The sequence below is a fragment of the Hyperolius riggenbachi genome, chromosome 10, assembly GCF_040937935.1.
Source record: "Hyperolius riggenbachi isolate aHypRig1 chromosome 10, aHypRig1.pri, whole genome shotgun sequence".
NCBI classification, from domain to species: domain Eukaryota; kingdom Metazoa; phylum Chordata; class Amphibia; order Anura; family Hyperoliidae; genus Hyperolius; species Hyperolius riggenbachi.
The window spans coordinates 84,229,883-84,244,284 of record NC_090655.1 but is presented as its reverse complement, the minus strand read 5'-3'; the positions used below and the strand labels follow the sequence as shown (position 1 = coordinate 84,244,284).

Below are 14,402 nucleotides of genomic sequence, written 5' to 3'. Positions count from 1 at the left end.
GTAACTTTAAGTAATGCCCAATTTTAGACTTCAATGCAAACTTTACGTAAAGCACATCTAAAATCACATCTAGAACAGATACTCCTCAGCTACTTTTTTGCTTGAACGGATTTCTTTCATCTGTTTCTATGCCTGCATGGGGCCTCCCATCTTACTGGTGTTGACAGAGCTATATTTAGAGCGGAGAAAATTCACTTCATTTTTGAATTTCCTTAAAGGTGGGCACTAATGATGCCATGAACGGTCATTTGTGAGCGATTATTTGTATGAACGATCAGAAATGATTGTTTTGGACCACTAATGGACGAAGATCTCCTAACCACTCTGAACAGATTAATGAAATTCAAATTGACAGAATTTATCTGAAAATGGGATGGAGATTTTTATCCTTTAGTGGTCCCCAATTGATAATTTCCGATCATTCATATGAATATTCGTTCATAATTGATTGCTTGTGGAATTACATTGTTAATGGCCACCTTTACATTGTCACCTCAACCTTTCAGCAGCAAGAGTTAACGGTCAGGCTAAATCTTTCCTTTTCCAAGCTATTGTATATGCATAGCGGCCATAAAAAAGCTGATCAGGTCTTTATTTCAACTCAGGAATTGTGTGAATGACATAATGGACATTTGAGACTCTGTCTGCTCTCTTACTGGATTTTTTTTCTCTTGTGAGGTATATTTTGTAGGGAAGTTCCAGGACGGGCTAAATGAAAGTATCTTTTGTAGCTATATCAATTATTCTAATTCATCGCTGAATACAATTATATTCTTAGTGCAGGATATGCTTTGAAATATTTGTGAACCAGTATTTCTGCTATTAAAATCATTGCATCAGAGTGACTTCAAATGGACTTTCTGAAGTATTTCCACTCCCTCTGTTTTATGAACACTGATAAATGGCTTTTTTGCAGACAGAAATTTGTCTTTTAAAAAATAACTTGGTTGTCTTTGCAATAATCTTAACAATGTAATGCAGGTTATCTATTTATCTGCTTAATCAACTGGCTTGTATAAATTGTTGAGTGGGCCAACTGAGAGAGAACTTCTGAAGAATACATTTTTTTTTTTTTACAGGTTACAAAAAATGCTTTTGCTGTTTAATGACTGGTCCTTTAACAGAATACCCAAGCAGCTTGGGTGACGCAAAACTACTCAAGAGGCGATTTCCAATATCGCGGTAATTCCACCTACCATAATAACGAAATTCCACTACCGCTATATTCCGGCAGTATTCCGCATTCCGCCGGTACAAATTCTGTAATGTTAAAAGGATTTCCGTAAATTTCCGAGGGATTACTCACAGGCTCATTTGAAACATCGTTTTTGAAACATCGTAGGCCATGGGACCTAGTTTGTTCCACGGCGGTCATTACAAATTTTTTTGGGGGGAGCAGCAGGAGTTGACATAGGCCATGGGACCTAGAGGTGGTTTCATGGCAGTCATTACAATTTTTTTTTAGGAGCAGTAGGAGAAGTTGTAGGTCATGGGACCTAGAGGTTGTTCCACGGCGGTCATTACAAATTTTTTTGGGGGTGGAGCAGCAGGAGTTGGCGTAGGCCATGGGACCTAGAGGTGGTTTCACGGCAGTCATCATTTTTTTGGGTAGCAGCAGTTGTCGTAAGCCACGTCACGCCAATGAGTGTGACAGCGGTGGCAGCCCCAGGACTGCCTAACACCAATTGGCGTCAAGTCCGGAGGCCGGTTATTGCAGGAGATTGCGCACAGGCTGCGCATGCATCTCCTGCTTGGTAGGCAGAGCTAAGCTCTGCCTTCAGTCTCCCAGCGGCGATCGCTGCTTGGAGACTGTTAGAAGGCAAAACCGCCATCATTTTACCTAGTAGTGTGACACGGCTGTTCCCCTGGGGCACAAGAGAGCGATCTGCTCTCATAGACCTATGACAGCCGATCGCTGTGATTGGCAGGCAGGGGGTGGGAGGGAGGCAGAGAGAGATTTTTTTTTAAAAAAAAGTTGATTTAATAAAAAAAAATTACAGTAAATATTTGTAAAAAAAATAAATAAACTGGGGCGCGATCAGACCCCACCAACAAAAAAGCTCTGTTGGTGGAAAAAAAAAGTGGGGGGGATCACTAGTGTGCTGTGTTGTGTGGCCCTGCAGCTTGGCCTTAAAGCTGCAGTGGCCTATTTTGAAAAAAATATCCTGGTCTTTAGGGGGGTCTAGCACTGTGGTCCTCAAGTGGGTTAACACGTTGTGAATTGAAAGTTGTGAAGGCTAAAGCTATGTACCCATTTCATCGTTTAAGCAGTGTTGTGATGTGTGTGCAGACACACGATCACACGAACGTCGCTTAGCGTCACGTGGTGATAATGACCATCACGGCGGATCAAATCTTTAAGATCGCCGACTCCACGCAAAGTACCACAATCGCTTAACTTCACACCCATCGTGTAACGTTGTATACGTCGCGTGCAGGAAGAGGCATCGCTTAATGATCGTCATTAAGGGGACGTCGCTGGCCCTGTCGGGTGGTGAGTACGGGGCTTAATAGACCTTCCAAAAAATAGATTATTCCTGTGTCCATGTCATCAGGGCCTATAGTACAGAAAGTATTCACATTTTTCAATAATATCAGTTTTGGATCAACCAGAGGGCTGGTTCAAACCGCAAGAGCTTTTTCAAAGTGCTTGTGATATTAAAAGCTCTTGCTAATTTAATGCTGGGAGTTAGTTCTCACTTATACAATGTGATTTTTATAAAAATCACCAATAGTATTGCATTAGCAAGAGCTTTTCAAATCGCTAGCGCTAAAAAAGCTCTTGCAGCGTGAACCAGGCCTTATATGACTCTTTTTCTCTTGTTATCCTTCTTTGCTGAAAAATAACAGTAAAAGTTTTTGATTTTTTTTTTCTCCATATAGAGGAATCTCTTACAATGAATGATGGTCAATGCAACATACCAAAGTTTATGAATAGTGACTGCTATGCTAGTGTTTTATGATGTGCTTCAGAAAAAAGTTTACTTTTAAAGTAATCTCATGTTTCACTTGACCTTTCCGCTGTTAGTAATTAATAGGTATTTTTCTGTGAATTTTTTTTTTATTTTAATTTTCACTTTTATTCTTTATGTATCTTTTTAATATAATTTGCAATTGGCTGTAGTGAATTTAAACACAAGTGCAAACATTATGGCAGCCATTTTTAAGTGTTAAATTGAATTTTAATTTTCTGCAAATGTTATAAGTTGATCATCAGCAACTGCTAAAAGTCTCTTTTGTCCACGGTTGCTATGATTGCACTAAGAAAGTAAAAGGCTTAGAGAATGGAATGTCTAATGCAGTAAAGCCAACTCAAGGTAACATAAATCACTTCAAGAGAACAGTCTTATTGACACAATATTACTTAAATACACTTTGAACAAGGCAGCTTAGTTTCCCAAGTGAAGCAAATTAATTCTTACGAATACCTGGACTTCATTTGTGAACAGAAAGAAGACATATTGTTTCAGCCAATAGCTGTAAAGCATCTGAAGGATCTTTTGTGCTGAAATCATTAAATGCTTGTTTCAGTTGTTGTTCAGATGCATTCAGGCTAATACAATTAAAAGAACTAAAGGGCAAAATATTTGGCAGATTTTGAAGTTGAGGTAATTGGATACAGGAAGAAACATGCATAATTTTTCCACTTAGCTTCAAAGAATCAGAGTACATGGGAGTAGGAAAACTTTTTCATGTCAGATTTCCAAAACAACACCACTATTATAAGAGTTGTAAATGTCCGCGCAAGCGAAAAGCATGACTTCTCTTTAAAATAGGTAAATATATGATTATTAGACTTTGCACACTCTGTGTAACAGCTCTAAAATGTTAAAAAATACCACTCCTGCACCTTACTAGAAGTACTTATTTCATCTATGGATGATCAGCTTTCAAGCCTGCAAAATAAGCAGCCAATCTATGCTTTCGGGCATATTTCCACTACATGCATGCAAATTCATGTGCGTGTGTGGGCGCTTTTTGCATGCAAATTCACATGCATATGCATTTTTTTCCTCCCATTGTCTTTCATCACTATTGACATGCACAGGAAAATGTGCAAAAAAAGCACATGCAAAAGCGCCATTGTGGAAATGGGCCCTTATTGAACAGTAGGGGTTATTTTTCATGGCCAGTCTAAAGGCAGCTAGAGCAAATGTGGAACAGCTCATAGCTTTTACTGACGCCATTTTTTGGGGTCTGCTAGTCTGAATTAGTAGGTCATTAAGTTTTGTCCTGTGGATCACCTTTTTTAGCCTGAAGTTTCTTTTGCTACTGTTTTTGCAACATTCTGTGGGTCACAGTACAACTTAGTTCATTAAGGGCTCAGACACACTATATGCGCTTTACTGAGCGCTTGCGTTTGATTAGCTCTAGCTTTTTAATAATCGCTCCAATTCACTTTAAAATTAAAATTGTGGTAGAACTTGTGTAAAAATTGCCGCGATCACGTACCTTTTTACGCATCATGGTGATTTTTACTGCAATTTTAATAAAAGTGAATGGGAACGATTTTTGAAAAGCGCTCAAAGTGCTAACCAATCAAAAGCGATCAAAAAAGCACTAAGGTCTCGTTCACATTGCGTTCCTATCATGTTAGCGTTCACGTTGGACGTTTTTTGAAGCTAATCCCCCCCCCCCACTTTCCAGCGATTTCTGTTCGTTGGACGTTTTTGGTAAGCGTTTGATCCGGAAAATAATGAATACAATGTATTTAGTCTTAAAATCGCGAACGCAATCGCTGCACAAAGAGATTTTGTGAGCATTTTGTGTTTTTTCCTATACAAAAGAAGCTAAATCACCCCAAAAATGGTCCATGCAGCACTTCTCTGAGCGGAAAGCGGACGGATTGCCCTAATCTGAACTAGCGCATAGGATAGCATGGTGCAAGTGCTTTCAGGGCGATTTTGAAAAATCGCAGGCGCTTAAAAAAATCCAAAAATGCCTGCAGCGTGAACAAGTCCTCAGTGTGTCTGAGCCCTAAGAGTCTCATTCTAAACCAATACCTGTGCCAAGTGTTTCCGATAGAATCTAATTGTGTCTATGGTGTGTTGTATCAGTTTAGCCCTCACCTTTCTGTCAACCCCAATATATCACTTAGAAGCAGTTCATTAACTGTAAATACACACTCAGATGCCTAAAGCACAGGGTGTTTTTTAATCCGATTACAGACCTACAAGTCAATCTTGGAGCGTTCGCCCAAGGAACTGTGTGACTTTATACCCATTAGCGCATCCTTCTGTTAAGGCAGGAATTAACTACAGATTATTTTCACTTCTGATTCCACTTAAAAAATTAATTCCCATTTGAATTATTGTCTACACATGCTAGAAGTTGACATTTTTGCTTCTTGGAACCATGGCAACAGCTCGCCATTAGGCCGATGGATGGAACAGCTGCATATTCCCAAAATTAAGGGATATAACAAGCATATAAGCTCATATCTCCATTGTATGTGGTTTCCTCCTGCAGAAGATATAAAAGAAGGAAACAAAAAAAATTACAGTAGTCCATAAATCATATACGGGATTTTAAGAATTGGGTTTGGTATGGTTTTATAGTAGTTTTTAAAAGTATAAAGTAGTTATCTGAATCATTAAAGGACCCAACGTTTTAGTGTTCTGAATGAGTTGGTAGCCCCCTACAAATGTTGGTTTTAGGTTGGTTTTGACTAGAAATTAATCTTGTAGCTCAGTAAAAACCATATACTAGTTGTTGTGAATCTAATTTGTTCCATATGTGTACATAATGTAGGAAGAGAGGACAATCTATTTACTTTGAAGATGATTTATATGTGGGCTGTACATGCTGACAGGCCAGTTAAGTGGTGTCCATTCATATTCTATCTCTACCCACAAAGGGGCATTGATTCCTGTGAAAACAGCTGCTAATCGCAAGGATTTCATTGTTTTGAGGATTTTTTTTTTCTGTGATGTGTTCAAATGACAGTCTAGGGATACGGAGTGCCTACAAAAATGTTTTACTTAAGCTAATTTTACTGGTGTTGGATGGCTATGTAAGTTTATAGTTCCACTTTTTTTTTTTTTTTTTTTTTATAAATCTTAATTATTTTAGATTGGAAGAGGGGTTACTTGTATTTGTTCCTTTGATATCTGGTTTTCAAGGGTGCCTTGCCTTCTCACCCTCTATTGTAGCTTTATCACACATACACACGTGCTCTGAAATGAAGTTGCAGTGCTTGCCACAAGGAGTTAATATCTCGCAGCAGTGGGAGGAGACAGACTAGGTCAGGTGATTTGTGCTGAGGAAGGAACTCGCACACACACTTTATTGGCTATGCGGAGCTACTGGATGTAGCTGGCCAGGTACTTCACTTTTTTTTTTGTAAAAAAAAAATGTAGGGCTTTAAGGGGATGAATAGTTGATGCGATACCATTTATCACAGTCTCTATTACAGGATCTTGTGAATTGAGATGGTGGTATTTCATCCAATGACATTGTTTTTGCACAACCCTGTGCTCTTAAGCTTTTTATTTTTTGGTATTGAAAGAGATGACACTTCAGTTGTCAATCCTACAGTCTGACATCAGCATTTTTGTTTTACTCCTTGCTGATAAGCATCACATAAAACCTTAAATGCTAACATCCTTTCATAAGTGGCAATTTTATGAATGTCTGTTATCATTAATAAATTCACACAATTAAAGTGTACCCAAGTCGACGTGACTTAGATAAACGTGAGATAAACGTGTATGTACAGTGCAAAACATGATTAACAGGCTTGTTTTATTTTGCTGCCTGAAAGAGTTAATTTTGAGGCATAGAAATGACAGCTTCTGTCTTGTGGGTACCTTGTCTGGATTTCAGCACATATCAATGATAAACAAATTACAGCCATAAAAGTTTTCCTGGCAGAATACAACTTCTGAGAGCACAGGGAGATAGAAAAAGATCAATAGTTCATGTATTTTCATTTAGGGGCACTTAATAGGCTGGCACTGAGCAGAGACAACAAAACATTCAATCTACTTTGTAAATGTTTAAATGGTACTTATTCATTAGCCTGGCGCATCCGGCAGGTGGCGCTGTTGTTGCTAATTTCATTCATACTTACTTAACATAGTAGTGTGTAAATGGAACTGCCGCAGGTGGCGCTAATTACATTTCTACTGAACATAACAATACAGTGTTAATGTCAACTAATAGATTGTGTTTGAAGTGGCCGGAACTGTCACTTAATGGAATTAAAATGAAGGCGGCGGCAATGAAACAGATGAAGCCACCTCCTTCGTCTGTTGTTCTCCCCTTTGCCCTCTCGCTTCTATACAATGCTGGCAGCCTGCGGGGACATGCGTCCCCCCCCCCAGAGTCGTTCGTAGCAGCAGGGAATCCTGCTTGTTTGCTTGCAACGAATGACTGTGCTGGCAGTGTTCTATAGTTTAGAGTGAGGGCAAAGGGGGAGAAGAACAGACGAAGGCGGCGGCTTCATCTGTTACATTGCCGCCGCCTTCATTTTAATTCCATTAAGTGACAGTTTCCGGCCACTTCAAACACAATCTATTATTTGACATTAACACTGTATTGTTACGTTCTGTAGAAATGTAATTAGCGCCACCTGCGGCGGTTCCATTTCCACACTACTACGTGAAGTAAATATGAATAAAATTGGCAACAACAGCGCCACCTGCCGGATGCGCCTGGCTAACGGATAAGTACCGTTTAAATATACAATCAAACCAGGAGATAACTTAAAAAAAAAGTCATTATTAGGCGTAGGATGATAAATACCATTGTTTATCTCATCCTTTTATTTGCACTTTGGATTTACTACAAGAACCCTTTCAACCTAAAATAGTCAGTGCCGTGTATTATTTATTAAAAGGCTGGGAATGTAAATGGTAACGAGGAGAGTAGGAGGCGCCCTTGTTGTGTATATTAGATGCATTAAACGTTTAACAGTATATATAAGATTTAGCCTACCTTATAAAAGGAGACTTCCCTCGATAAAGGAAACAAGTGGTTTTATCAGGGGTAGCACTTCAGACAACTCATTTTGCGGCACAAACCGCTTCATCAGGTCAAATTAGGGTGCTTAGGTAAGGCTCCCTTGTACCATTACCTAAGCACCCTAATTTGACCTGATGAAGCGGTTTGTGCCGCGAAACATGTTGTCTGAAGTGCTACTCCTAATAAAACCACTTGTTTCCTTTATCGAGTGAAGTCTCCTTTTATAAGGTAGGCTAAATCTTATAGATACTGTTAAACGTTTAATGCATCTAATATACACAACAAGGGCGCCTCCTACTCTCCTCGTTACCATTGCATAACATCCCACGGAGTGGGATTCTTTTCACAACGAATCCGATGCGAAAAACTTTTTCCGAAGGAGTTGCGACCACCCATAATAAAGACCGAGTGGGGACGGGCTTTCCCCACATGCCTAATTGAGTGGTTGCCTTCATAGCAACCCACACTTGTATTATTACTCTTATCTCTAGACCATTTACCCTAAGATAATACACCATAAGGGCTCCCGGTGTCTGTGTTTTTTTTCGTTTACTGTACCCACTACAGCTTCCTGGGAATGTAAATATACCATGTACACCACTGCACAAGAATCTCTGCTATTAATTTGTTTTCAACATCAAGTTTTTTTTTCATACAGGTTTTAAATTCACTTACTAAAGGGTGCTTGCCAGGATTTCTTTAAGTTAATAATATTTTAGGCAGGTTTGCTTGGAAAAATATTACCTTTTTATAGAACTGAAGTTTACATATTAAGCCGTGTTTTTGTGCATGTGTGCGAAACCTATTGGGTGCAGCCGGTAGGCAGTGTCACAGATTTGCAGTGAACAGTTCTTTGGAAAGTTTATCTTTAAATATTTGCTTGAAAGACCGAATAACACTTGAAACTGCTTGGTTAAGGTTACCTGTCATTAATGTGCAGTGAAACCATCGACAGACCAGACTATTGTGGTGCCTAGGAGCACCGGAGACCCACCACACACAGAGACATAATTCATCAGGCTCCCTTCTGTTTGTCTGATCGTTTATTTAAGCAGTAATAGCAGTTGGTAAATAAAGAAATAGGTGTATAGGTAGTTCAAATGTCAGCACTACATTTGCTATGAAAGCACTATGTTTCATGATTGGGTAATGCTTTACAGACCATTGCTCAACTCTGTTAAAGTGTTTACCCTGTAATAGAAGCTGGTGGCAGTCACATTAGTCTAAGTACGCCTTGATGCATTTATTAGAAGTACACCCCACTTATGTATACATTCTTTTCAAATATCTGCTATGATGGCCACATATGAGATTATTTTCAAACGTTCTCATAAATTATCGCCACTATACCTATCAGGCAGCTGGAGCTTCGATGCTGTGCCCTGTGTTAGTGGATTTCTGTGTTACTATTATGTTTTTGAGGGAATGGACATAGTATGTTAGACTGAACTCTTTATCATCAGTAGAGAAACTCTTAAAGAGGAACATGATTAAATTGCTTATTTTGTTTTTTTCAATATTCGTTTAGAAATGATTTAGTCAGTTTTTGCCAATTGTAACATCTTTACTCATCCTGATTTACATTCTGAAATTCATCACAGGTGGCTTTAGTCTTGTCTGGTGATTTCTGCCAAATGTTAGGTTTCTGAGAGTACCAAAGCCAGTACAAATTATACCTGGTCTCCCCAGAATGCTCTGGGAAAAGAATTCCATATATCTATATAGCTTAGGCTAAGCATCACTCGAAGGCACCGTTTTCTGGTACCAGCAGTCTCTGGTCTTTTAGGCGCAAAGGGTTAAAGTGGATCCGAGGTGAACTTTTACTCATTGCATAATTGTGTTCCTTTCCTATTGTTTATAGGGCATTCCTCAAGCCAAATATTTCCCTATAAACTAATTCCCTATAAACTAAATAAACCACGCCCACAGGTTTTCAGAGAGCCTTGGCAGTAGCAAGGGCTCATGGGAGCTCAGTCTGGGCAGAAGGAGGAGGTGTTACTAGCCATTGATTTCAGAGGCAGAGGGGAGGCGGGGGGATTTGTTTTTTTTCACAGGCTGAGTGCTCAAGATACAGATAAGCCTGCCTCTGTGGAATCTTTATAAACAACATGGCTGCTCATTGTATCACAGGAAGAAATAATCATTTTCTATTTAAGCTGTTTGCAGCTACATTTGCTGTGTAAATCTAAACTTTTAGATAAGATATATAGACAAGTTACTTGTTATAGTTAGTTTTTCATCTCGGATCCGCTTTAACTTTTAAATGATGATAGATTAATTACACATGTAAACTTAAGGCATTCATTCCTGAGAAATTCACATCACCAGTGCCATTTATAATCCTAAACCTCACAGCTATGTATAAATTACACAATGTCAAGCTTAGTGGTCACTTTTTCATAGTTGACTAACACAGTATTTACAGATTGGGAGTTGTATGTTGTTATAAGACTAGACCATTTTTGTCCCAGCAAGCCTGAAGTACACTTTCTGAGCCTATATCTGCCATGTTCTATATACCTAAAAAAAAAAAAAAAAAAAAAAAGTTGAACAGTCCACACTTGGGCTTGAAGTATGAATCTGCATGGTGTGCTTTAAAGCCTACATCTTTTACTTTTAAAGCTGACATGTATGGCTCAATGGAGAGGGGAGGACAGACTATATGGTAGCGCACAAGCAAGTGGCTTCCAGCAGATGGGGTAAGTGGAAATACAGGTGTTCATTCATCAGTGTTGTTTAGAGATCAGATATGCCGGATCTCTATATGACCCTATGGGACACTTGTACACATGATAGATGTGTGGCCAGACCTCACAGAATAAGCGTCTTGACCAAGTTTTTCTAGTGTGTGTGAACCTCTTTTCTTAGATTTGACTGTTTGTTAGACAGAAGGGCGGAGAGCAATTCAGAGAGTGTGCCATTGCTGACTGAAAGATTGGACAAGTTGAAATGTAGAACTCTAGGACATCATAGAGGCAAAATAAAAGGTATGGGCTTACTTCTGGTAGAAGACGACAAACCTTTTATTTAGAAAATACATCCAGAGCTCAGGTTAATTTTAAATATTCCGAATGGACAAGGTAGAAACCTAACTCAGGCCTCTTTTCCACGGACAGTTGATGAGCAGGGAAATGCCTCTCAAACTCTCACAACTGCTTGCTGCTGCCTAGGTAACTGCTTGCTGAGCACACAGTTCGTGAAAAAGAGGCCTAACTGTACTGGAAGTGTACAGTTTGAACATGGGTTTCTGACACAGGAAGTACAGAACTATAGATGACATTCGCATACGCTTGTTTTGTTTATTCTATTGATCATGCAGGCTGGCTTTCAAAACTAAGGCAATATTTATCAAAGTCCGTTACACCTGCTAAACTTAACATCTAATTATATATTTTTTCTAGCGCCGTACTGCTCTGTACATTTACGTCATGTTTTATTTCATATTTTTGGATGGTTACTCGGAATTCGGGAAATAAGAGAACATTCTGTTTTCAAGAATAAGCAATGTTTTTCAGACTCTTCAAACATTAAATGGCAGTGCCAAGATGCAGCGTGAACTAAAATACATTACTTCATTTTTCTGTAACAGTTTTCATGGCAAACTGCATGAAAGAAACAGTGTTGAATTGACTTTGAACGGGAAAACACTGTTAAATCTACCAATTGTATTCCTTTCTTTGATAGCATTCAGGATCCCCTTTTCACCTGTTCTTTTATACCTTTTATGCTGGGCAATCTTACATTTATAAGCAAACACTTTGCAGAAAAATATATGGACGGAAATTGGAATAAGTCCATTTTTTTAAAGGTAAAATGTGCATTGACATGAAAAAGTCAGCTGTGTAATCTTTAGTGAGATTAAACAAGATTTCATTTCCTATTTTTTGAAGTTTGTTACAGATTAGCTTTTCTGGTGAAATATATTTAAATAGTTGTTTATCAGTTGATAAAAAATATATATTTTTTTCTCTTGGCATTGCATTGCACCACATTTGTATAAATTTAGGTGGTCACACACCATACAATAAAATGATCCAATTTTTGGGCAATTCGATAAGATCGATCAGATGTCCTGAAAAATGTAAAGCTTTTTTTTTTTTTTTTCATTTGTTCGAGAAATCTGACAATTTTCTGTTTTTATCCAAGAAAAGATCGAGAGTGTTGTATTTTTCTGATCAATTTTAATGGCAATTGAATGGTGTGTGGTAGATAGTCAATTACTTTATGTACAGACCCAAGCATTTTTTTCCCGAGATTTCAATAATTTTTTTTTCATAAATGGGGAATATTTAACATATGTGTACATTGGTCAGATTTTTTTAAATGTTACAATCAATCAAAAAAATTGATTGCAATTCTTGAATTAAAAAAGAGATTTGAAAAGAAAAAAAATTGTACAGTGTGCGGCCACCTTAAAAGTGTACATGAGACGGGGAGGGGGGGGGGATGGGAAATGTTGACATACCTGGGGCGTCCTGTAGGCTTGTCGCTCCCTCGCCGCCCTTTTCCGACTCCTGGATCTTCAGAAACTGGCCCCAAAAAAGTCTTCCAGTGTGGGCCAATGAACAAGCTCATTTTAAAAAAAAAAATATTCATGCATTTGAGTTTTTCTTATCAGGTGGTTGCTGTTCCCTTGGGTTTCACAGATATCCATTACCGTATTTGTTTAACACTTTGGTACATTTGGCATTACTCTCTCAGTCAACAGCTAATTGTATTTATATTTCCTCAGCTGTTAATATTTTTTTTTGTAGGGCTGGCTTTAAACAATAGCAGGAGAGAGAGTTTCAGTTGACAATAATCTGTTCACGCTTACAGTTGTGTTCCAAATTATTCAACCCCCACTGAAATTGAGTGTGTTGGCCAGTTTGACATTGATTTTGATCATTTCAGTCATCTTGTTTACAATTAAATCAAAGAGGCACTTGTAAGTCAGACAAATATAACATAAAATTTATAATGAAGTAACCACAAATGTATTTTCTGTCCTTACATCATTATCAGTTTTATTCAACCCCCAAGTGACATTCATTCTTAGTACTTAGTACAACATCCTTTTCCAGTTATAACAGCTTTTAAACGTGCAGCATAGCTTGACACAAGTGTCTTGCAGCGATCTACGGTATCTTAGCCCATTCTTCATGGGCAAAAGCCTCCAGTTCAATCACATTCTTAGGCTTGCACGCTGCAACTGCTTTCTTTAGGTCCCACCAGAGGTTCTCAATTGATTTCAGTCTGGTGACTGCGATGGCCACTCCAAAATGCTCCAGCCTTTAAAGGGAACCAGAGAGGAATGGAGTCTGGAAATAGAAAGAGCTTTTATACATACCTGGGGCTTCTTTCAGCCCCATAAGCCTGGATCGCTCCCACGCCGCCATCCTCCACTTCCTGGAACCGCCGGTACCGGGCCCATCTCTTCCGGTGGACGCGGCCAATTGTCCGCATCACAGGGGCTCCCTCCATACCCGTACGCATGCGGCTGCGCAGTAGGCAGCCTCATGCGTACTTGTATAGAGGGAGCTCCGTGTGATGCGGACAATTGGCCGCATCTGCCGGTCGACTGGCCGACTCGTGGCAATGCCGGGACCCGGTACCGGCAGATCCAGGCAGCAGAGGACGGCGGCGTGGGAGCGATCCGTGCGTATGGGGCTGGAGGAAGCCCCAGGTATGTATAAAACCTTTTTTTGATCCACTCTGGTTCCCTTTAATCTGCAACCATGCTCTAGTGGACTTGGAGGTATGCTTGGGATCATTGTCCTGTTGAAAGGTCCAACATCTCCCAAGCCTCATGTTTGTGACGGACTGCATCACATTTTCTTCCAATATCTCCTGGTACTGAAGAGAATTCATGACACCTTGCACACGCTGAAGCTTCCCTGTACCTGCAGAAGCCAAACCGCCCCAAAGCATGATTGACCCCCCACCATGCTTCATAGTAGGCACGGTGTTCTTTTCTTCATAGGCCTTGTTCTTCCTCCTCCAAACATAGCATTGATCCATGGGCCCAAACATTTCTAATTTTGTTTCATCAGTCCACAGAACAATACCACAAAAGTTTTGTGATAGTGTTCTGTGGACTGATGAAACAAAATTAGAACTGTTTGGGCCCATGGATCAACGCTATGTATGGAGGAGGAAGAACAAGGCCTATGAAGAAAAGAACACCTTGCCTACTGTGAAGCATGGCGGGGGGGGTCAATCATGCTTTGGGGCTGTCTGGCTTCGGCAGGTACAGGGAAGCTTCAGCGTGTGCAAGGTACCATAAATTCTCTTCAGTACCAAGAGATATTGGATGAAAATGTGATGTGGTCCATCACAAACCTGAGGCTTGGGAGACGTTGGCCCTTTCAACAGGACAATGATCCCAAGCATACCTCCAAGTCCACTAGAGCATGGTTGCAGATTAAAGGCTGGAACATTTTGGAGTGGCCATCACA

The 14,402-nt window shown here is 39.6% G+C and overlaps 1 protein-coding gene across 1 annotated transcript in view; it reads left to right on the top strand.

Moving 5' to 3' along the window:
- Positions 1–14,402, top strand: part of ARID5B (AT-rich interaction domain 5B) — a 445,568-nt gene that overhangs the window by 167,620 nt on the left and 263,546 nt on the right. The gene's annotated exons all lie outside the window — the stretch shown is intronic.